Source organism: Passer domesticus, chromosome 6 (assembly GCF_036417665.1).
Source record: "Passer domesticus isolate bPasDom1 chromosome 6, bPasDom1.hap1, whole genome shotgun sequence".
Classification (NCBI taxonomy): Eukaryota; Metazoa; Chordata; class Aves; order Passeriformes; family Passeridae; genus Passer; species Passer domesticus.
Genome location: NC_087479.1, coordinates 15674757 through 15683690, shown reverse-complemented (window position 1 = coordinate 15683690; position 8934 = coordinate 15674757). Strand labels below are relative to the sequence as shown.

The window sequence follows — 8934 nt, the reverse complement described above, 5'->3', positions numbered from 1 at the left end:
TATAACATTGAGAGATTTATTTGTGGGAGTATTATTATGAACAGACCAGGGAAAAAACCTCACAAAACCACCAATGGTTAAAAATTCTCTCTCCAATAATGTCATTGGAGTAATTTTATCAGGACTGTGGATCTGAAGATTCGTGATAATGAATGATAATTTTCAGAGAAGTTTCAACATGTGTTTATTTCTGTATGTTCTATTTTCTTTAAAATAAGGATTTCAATGTTTATGTCCAGGGAGGGTTAACAATTCTCTCTGCAGCAGGCTTGGTTCATCTGAGGAGATGATATTCTGAAACCAAGTACCATGGAAAATATGACCCAGCATTAACTTTCTTCACACTCGGCTCACCTTTTTAAATAAAATAAACAAGTGGCCTCACACAGAAATCAAACTGCTGAAACAGCCTTACAGCCTTATCTACAATCTTTCCCCAGGAGCAAATGAGGGAGAAAATGAGCTACAAATCAGGGGGTCGTGCTGTCTCTGTATGTTGACTGAAAGTGCTTTGCACTGGCACTAATGGGAATGTTATCACCTGCATCGCTGTACCTGTGCTGGAGAAGCTGCCCCAGGACCTGTCCTCCCAGCCAAGGTGGGAGGAAATGGTTCCAGCTAATGAACGAGGGACCTCAGCAATTCAACAGCAAATTATTCCAATGACAGCAGTCTAAAGAGCAAATACTCGTAAAAGCAGGGCTCTGAAAGAGTGAGGGAGCAAGGAACCACCCAGTGGGATTTGGGAAAATTCCATATATGTTGGGAAAAATACAGAATGTATTTTTATGGCAGCCAAGAAGAAGAAAGCACCTGGATAAGCTGTGCCAAGAGAGCCTTGAAGTCCTCCTGCCATTCTGAAGGGACAAATAACAAACGTAGGAACAGCAAAAGGTTTTTCAAATCTAAACTTAATGTGATAAAACTCTTAATGTTCAGAAGTGGTGTCTAAGTGTTATCTGGAGGGTTGGCAATACGATATGGAGGAGGCTGGAGCAGGCTGAGCATCCCCAGGCACTGAATGAGACAGAGTGAGGAACAAAAGGGCCAGTGCTGAGCCAAGAGCAGCTGAACCTTTTGGGAACCCTTTTGACAAATATTGTTCAGTGCCATGTGAAAATAGCAGTGGTCTGGCTGTCTGCTCTGAGCTGGGGCTGTGCTAATGGGGAGCAGTGGTTTGGGTTTACAGCTCAGTTCCTGGGAGGTGTGTGAACCAAATACATGCAGGTAACACCAGGATGACCATAGCTACAGCTGAAGTGCAAAAATAGATTTATTCCAGCATTTCACTGCCTGGAGGATTCCAAAATCAAATGGAGACACATATGATGCTAAGCTCATTTTATCAGGGGCAAAGTGTGGCTAGGCCTGAGTCCTGTGTTACAGAAAAAAAGGGTTTGGGCATGCACAAATCTTCCCCAGGTTGTGTTTTACAATCTCTGAATTTCTTATCTCCCTTCCCCCTTATGAAAAGGCTGCCAGCCTGTCTGAGGAATGCTGTTATGTTTGTTAACAACACTTTGTTATCTGGGTGAGAAAGTTCTTCTATAGCAGACAGAAGACAACCCAAATTGAACAAAAATACGTGAATTTTCTCACACTGGGAGAAATCTCTCCCAGGTGCAAGGTTGGTCTTTGAGTGAAAACAGTGCTAGAAACAACTTATTTTCCTCTCTCCTTGCCAAGCTTCCATTTTTAACCCTTTAATCCCCACAGAAGATTTGATAGAAAAAGAAGAGTATATCTCATTTTCTAGTGAATGTTCAGAAAGCTGAAAAATAAGTTCCAAGCTTGGCAAGATTAATTAGATACAATGTTACTATTGTAGGACAGTGTTTAATTTCCTTTTAATACAGGAATTAATTGATTGATTGATCTGAGGAGGAGATAGAAAAGAGAATCTTAGCATAATTTTATGAAGTTTCCAATCCTCACAACTGTAGAGAAAAAGAAAGTCAGTGTAGAGAACATGAGACACAAAAGCAAATAGCTGAAAACAAGTAGTAGAACTCAAACCCTATTATTTTAAAATATCATGTATGATATATCTAAGACAATCTCTTGCTGTTAGAGGGTCTGTCACAGGAAGTTTGGTTGCTTAGAGTTATCCACTGTGTGCTTAGCTCCTATTGCCTCAGCTGATGAATGTAAGTCAGTCTTTTGCTTTCTGGTTACTTTAAACACATTTTTCAGACATATTTACTTCTGGATAAGTTCTGTATCTGTTACAGACAGGTAAGGTATTTAGTGTTTGGAGAGAATTTACAGGAAAAAACACTTGTTTCATCCTCTATGAAATCAAGCAATTAAATTTACCAAGATAACAAAACCACAGCTCTGGTAAATAACATGCCAGATATGTCTGCTTAATCACTGATCCACCACTGTTTGTTTGTGTATACTTCTAACTCTTTGCTCTTCACACCTTGCCAACATATTCTGGACATTATCAAAAACCCCCCATGCTGAGGCTCTCCCCACCATCAGTGTGTTGCAGGCTGTTTTAAAAGTGAGCTGCAAGGGTGTACTCTGACTTGAAGCCTGGAGAAGGATGCTATAGTTATCTCATTCAGGATTCAATAATTAAAAGCAGGAGAAAGCACAGCAAAAATTAATAAAATATATTTAGAAATGAGTAGGGAATCTAATAAATCGCGTCTTTACTGCAGCTGAGTAAAAATCTTCATGTCTGCATATAACAGGCACAGAATTCATCTATGAAAAATGTCCATCCTGGAAATGGCACAGTCCATAGCTGAGGGGAGGATTATTTACTTCCCTGCCTCTCCAGCTCTGAGTGCACAAGTAACACACTTTAATGAGATATGCACACTGTCAGATGTCAGATTGCTGTGGCTGAAAGCTGACTAGCTATAAACCAGCCCCAGTTTGCAAGATGAGTTGCTTAATTAGCATGGTGCTGGTTCCTGGGCTAACAGCTCCTAAGCTTGGGCTCAGTGCCATGGCACTGTGGCTCTCCAGTTCTGCATGCAGAGTAGACATGTCCATCTCTGTGGACAAGCTACTTGTGTGCTTAAATAATCTCCTAACAGAAATGCTGATAACATTTTTTGCCTTTGCCTGTTACCCTACCACACATTTTGCTTTGATCCTGAACCCAGGCAGGTGACTTCACATTTCCCTGCTGTGGAAGTCTGCTTTCTCAGCAGGGAAGCCTCACAGCTCCACTGTGCACATGGATTAGTGATGGTTTGGGTAAGGTGTGCAAGAAGGAGATATTCTCTGCAGTGGGAGCAGGGAGTATTTTATTCCAGGTACTGCTCATTTATGGGTCAGTTTCTCAAATGAAGGTAGTAAGCGAGCTGCAAACAGGAATTCCAGAGAGTGTTCAATCGGGTACAAGCAATTTGTGTGGAGACACATATACATAGGGGGGAAAAAAAGACTTTTAAAGTTCTTGTGGATGGGAAGACAGACAGCTTTCTCCATTTTGCTCACAGCATCAGCAGCAGAAGAAAACTCCTCCCAGCGCCGGGGCTCAGCAGCACAGCGCAGGGAGGCCGCGGGAGGCGGCCGCGGCATCCCAGACACTGCTGCTCATCACCCCGGGGCTGCCTGGAGCTTCCCGCTCCCAGCTAAAAACCAAGGGACTTGCCTGTCAAGCAGTCTTCATCGAAGAGAATTCAGCATTCTACAGGCTCGGAGCAATAGAAAATAAGAGAGCTGAGAAACTCCCGGCGGCAGTAGTGGCTCGTTGGTCAGGATATCCCAGCTGTGCTCTCTCCTGCCCGGTAAATGATGGGCCCTGTAAGGCATTGCGGGTCCCGGCTCTCCTGCTTCAGCTCTGCCGCTTGCAGCAGTCGCTGCATCCACAGCTCCCCACCTGAGGGCAAAGTGGGACTGCTGGTGAGTTCTGTCTTTGAGTCCCCCCCTTTTTTTTTTTTACTCTCATGCAAGCCTATCTTCTCGGAAAAGCATTCTCTTACTGTTCTTCAAAATATTTGTTTTCTTCGTCCCACCTAGAAGCCAGCTCTGCCCAGAAACTCCCTGCTCTCCTCAAACTTCCTAAGGTCTCCTCCCACTTCCTAGAAGGGAAATTTGTGCCTGAGAGGAAGGGAATGCTGTCATAGCATCCTACAGAGACATGTCACAAAATCCATTTCTGTGGGGTGCCTTTTCTAAGTCTTTGATTATAGTCCCCAGCACAAGTATTCCAGCATGTGATTCTAGAATACCAACTAAATTTATTTAACTAAAAATTAAGCAGCAACTCTCTGCCCTATTGTATCAACTCCCAGTGTTGGTGAATACCCAAAGCTCCTTTATCTGAATAGTGGTAGACTGTGCTACTGTAACTATTAAACCAATAATACTGTTTCTATTTATTTTCTATTTATTTCTATAAATAAAATATTTATAAAAAGCTCAAGAAAGAGGTACAAAATGTACTGACTCTGTAGGAAACGAAGACATTTGCCTAATAACTTTTAATGCGCCTTTTATTGTTTTAAATGTGTCTTGTATAATCATGGTGATGCATGGAATGGACTAAGATACTTTTCTTTCTATCTGGCATAGATTTCTAGTGCTTTTAATTAAAACATGTAAAATAATCCTTTGTGGATTATTTTTCCTTCAGAATCTGTCACATCTCTGGAATTATAGCTGCAGAAGTTCAATAATACCACATAATTTGCTTGGCAATGAACACCTTAGTTTGGGAGCATTTCAATTTATTTAGCTTTATTTAACCTTATTTCTTTAATTTAGGAGACAATCATTGGATTCTCAGCATTTTCACTGGCAATTCTTGGACCAGCTGGATGGTTCATGTGCCACCTTTCAAGCTATAAAAAGAAATAGAAAACATCCCTTCAGAACTGAGATGTAAAGGCTACAATAAACTGTAATACTCCAAACTTGGACAGTCTTGAAAGTCCCCATTCCCACACTGCCACCCACCCCATGGACCAGGTCCCAGAAAGCTTTTGCAGGTACTGGACCCAGATGTACAGTGGTGTAATGATACAAAATAGTGGCAGGTCTGCTCTGCCATCTGCTGCTGCCTTGGACCAGTCTGGATCTGCCATCAGCTCCTGTGAGAAGTGGAAGAGCGATGAGGAGGAGGACTGTAAACATGCTCCTTGCAGTCTGGCTGTTGAAAACCACGCCTGTCATACTGATTGCTGTTTGACCTTGTGTTTTAGACAAGTAGAACATCTGTGTCTAGGAAACGTAGCCCTGTGGTAGACTGAGAGGCACCCTATCAACCATGCTTGAGAATCCTGCCCTCCTGTGGGCATGATTGAAGCACAGTGGTAAATTATACTTGTGTGAATCCCTGAAATACAGAAAAAGCAGCAGGCTGGCTGGTCCTCCACTGTGGACCAAGCTTTGCAGTGTTCCCATTTGTGTGCCTTTCCTGTCTGCTGCTTTGGTGATCCCCGGTTGGTGAGGTTACAAAAATGAGTTTGCCCTTTACCTTTCATCCATGGTTTTGTCATTGTTCCTGTATCCTTTCTGCACCAGCACATACAGGTAGCATCAAAAGTTTAAAGTAAATAAATGGGAAAAAATCACAGAAAAAAAATTTTGTAGTCATCTCAGACTAAGCATCTAAGAATTTAGGACAGTTTTCTTGAGAGTTTCTCTTTAATCTTTACATGTGTTCTTTTGGTGTGTTCCTCTTCCACCAGGATAAATGTTTTTCTTCAGGTCATGACTGTCAGGTATTTAAATTTATTTTCACTTTTTAGATTAAGATTTTTGAGAGATTTTCCCATGATTGCTATTTGCAATTACTATGATAAATACTTTGAAGTCAGACTAAATTTGAGAAAAGTGCAGTAAATAACACTTGTTATGCCACATTACATGTGTAATAAAAGAATGTCTTCCCATAATTTCAAGTCTGTCTTGCAAGAAAATACAGAATATGAACCTTTTGTGATGCTTAAGTATTAGCAGAATACAATTTAAAATTCCATTAAGTCATTTGTAATATCTGAAGACATATTCTGAAAGTAAGGCTGTGAATGTGTGAAAGTATTGTACTTGCTGTACTTCCAAAGTATGATTTGAGATAAATGGTTTGAGTTCCCTTCAGCCTTGTAACCATGAAGTTTTCAGAGTGAGAATGGAAACATTCATCCTGAGTGATTAAAGAAAGTCATACTGACTTATTTTTTTCCAAGAAATTATAGCTTTTTCACTTAGTTGAACAGTCTGATGTGAAAGCCCCGTTGTGTATGTGGAAAGTTTCCCACAGATTTGAATGAATGTTGGATATGTGCCTGCATTCCTGGAATCCAGAGAAAAAGCAATGCCAGGAACTGGAAGGCACTTGGGCAGGCAATCTGAAGCCTTGCTCCTGCACACTGGGAGTGCATCCTTTGGAATAATAAGGCTATTTTGCAGAATATTTTGTAAAAATCAGCTTTGAACATTTCAGTGTATCTGCTTGTCCTGTATCTGATTTCATCCTTCTCTCACCTAGTAATGCTTAAATAAATCAATAAGATATTGCATTTCAGTTGTTGTACTTGTCCTCTTAAATTATAGCAATGAGTAATAAGATTACCTGATTATAATACATACTCAGGGGATGTGAGTAAAGCACTGACAGTTGTGTTGGATGAAATGAGGTAACAGATATATAGGGATGTTTATATTGAAGCAGTGATAATTTTTAGAAACTACTTACCTGAAGAGCTACTTAAAATTTAAGTGGTTTTTGCAAATACTTTTTTTTTTTTTTTTGATTTTCAGTCCACTTCAAGCATTTCTTCCTAAAAGTACTAATGATTACATTTAGTGATTACATTTTACAGGCATTTAAAAATACTTCAGTCTTCATGTTGCTCTCTTTACTAATTGCAAATGGATCTTTAACCCTGGGACTGCAAGCTCTGGCGAATGTGCTGCATAGAAAGCCAAGATGAAAAGGAGAGAAGCCAGGTCATTGCAGGCACCTTCACTGCTGTTAGTGTGGTATGAATGAGCTTATACTCTTCATTAAGTGCGCGGGTGTTTATTTATTAGTCTAAACCAGCCACAGTTCAGCTAGAGCTGGGCTGAAAAATGCAGCCAGTAGTGCCCAGGGCTCTGGCTCAAACAGCTGCTTTTTTTTTTCTCAGGCTTCCTACAGCAGCCCAAGGTGTTTGGTGAAAATGGTTGTGGGTCTGTCATTTCACAGCAGTGGCCCTACCTGCAGCCTGATGGGTACCACTCGGGGCTCCCTGAGTGATGCTGAGTTCTGTGTGTGGACATCAGTGGAGGCCTTTGCAAAGAAAGGCAAGAGACCCCCTCCTGTAATTCCACAGATGGGGAGCACCAAACATGAAATGCTTGCCCAAGATAAGACAGCAGGGCAGCAGGAGGTGGAAATAGAGTTGAAGGATGGTTCCCTGCCATGCTTCTCATGGTATCTCTATATCAATAGTTTGCATTTCTTGTAGATGAGCCAAAGCTGGTTTTATGCCCACTACAAGTAGCACAGGTAACACATACATACCTGAGAGAAGTGGATGAAACCTGTTCTTCCACAGGAACACAAGTAGCAGCCATTCCAGGTAAGAGAGAAGATCTTATACTGAACTAAACTTTGTAACATTTACATGCTCTGTGATTATGGTGCTGCAGTGTACAATTAAGCTAAAATACTCACAGTTCTGTGCAAGTGGAAGTGTTTTTCAGCCACGCTGTTGTCTGTTCTTGAGAATGGATGCTCTGGATGAGCTTACACTTAAATTAAGAGGCCGAGCAGTGTTCAGCTTATGATCCATAAACACTGAGTCTGAGTCTGCAAAAAGTAGTTGGGGAATATTATGCAATTGTCAGGAGGCCTGAGTTTGCAATAGATAGGACAATTTGTAAGGATCTGCAGATGAGAAAAATACAATCCCATCTGAAGGGCAGCAGCTTTCCTACAGGCTGCTTTAGGAGTGTCCCAGTTCTGTCAATTTAGTTCACTTTCTGTTTCCTCCAAGGTTCCTGTCTCTGATAGTCCACCCTTTATTCCATCTTAGGTTATTCCTAGACTCCTGTGTGGAGCAATCCAGTTTGGAGGAGAGACCAGACAGCTCACTGGTTGTTAGGGAGGAAGCCTTCAAATGCAGGGACAAGACCAGTCAGCTTTAGTTGTTACTGAGCCAGGGTCTTGACCCTGGCCTGTGTCACAAACTTGGTACAGGTAAAACACCAAGGACCTCAGCAGCACTGAGTGTCGCATGCTTTCTCGTCCCTTCCTTGTGGAAAGTCTCACACCTTGTTTTGCTTTCTGTAACTGTTTTTGCCCAGCAAAGACATCTTACAAATGTTTTTTGAGTGTAGAAATACTAAAGCAAAGTAAATATCTGTTTTTCTGGATTTCTCTGTTCATTTCTTTGCCTTTGGGCCATGCTGCTATGATAGGTTTGGGAAGGCAGTATTTTGACACTTGTCATTCTGATTCCTAAAGCATTACTGCCACTACAATGTGCTTTTATTTTAGCCACGGAGGTAGGTCAATTCTGCACAAGTCTGATATTAAAGGTAAGAAATAAACCCAGCTGATTGCAGAGGAGATATAATTCAGCCAGGATAGTGCTAATTTCCACAAACTTGGCGTGTTAGCTGTCACAAAGACTGTGCCTCTTAGAGCAGTATATCAAATCTCTGGGTTTTTAATAGTCTTAGTGCATGCTTATCAAATTTGTGCTAATTCTTTATGCAGGTCACCATGTTTTTCTCAAACTCCACTGCTATAGCAACAAATTAAGTATTTTGTTCACTTAAAGGCTAATGACATTACTCTAGAAGGGAAATTGAGGACATTTATCAGAGATTTTACAGTGACAGATGCTGACAAATGTAATAATAAAGCAAACGTCCACAGACTTAGTTGACGTAATTATCAGAATAAGAGGAAAATTACAGTTTTGTCAGTACAATCAAATAACCACTGTATTTCTTAATGATGTTTTGTTTTCCCAA

At 41.0% G+C, this 8934-nt stretch overlaps 1 long non-coding RNA gene across 1 annotated transcript; it reads left to right on the top strand.

Annotated features, from left to right (window-relative positions):
* The first annotated feature begins 2821 nt into the window (after positions 1 to 2821).
* On the top strand, positions 2822 to 6493 carry LOC135302705 (uncharacterized). Its single transcript, XR_010364268.1, has 2 exons — positions 2822 to 3867; positions 4732 to 6493. It is a non-coding gene; the product is annotated as an uncharacterized LOC135302705 (long non-coding RNA).
* The last annotated feature ends 2441 nt before the right edge of the window (positions 6494 to 8934 follow it).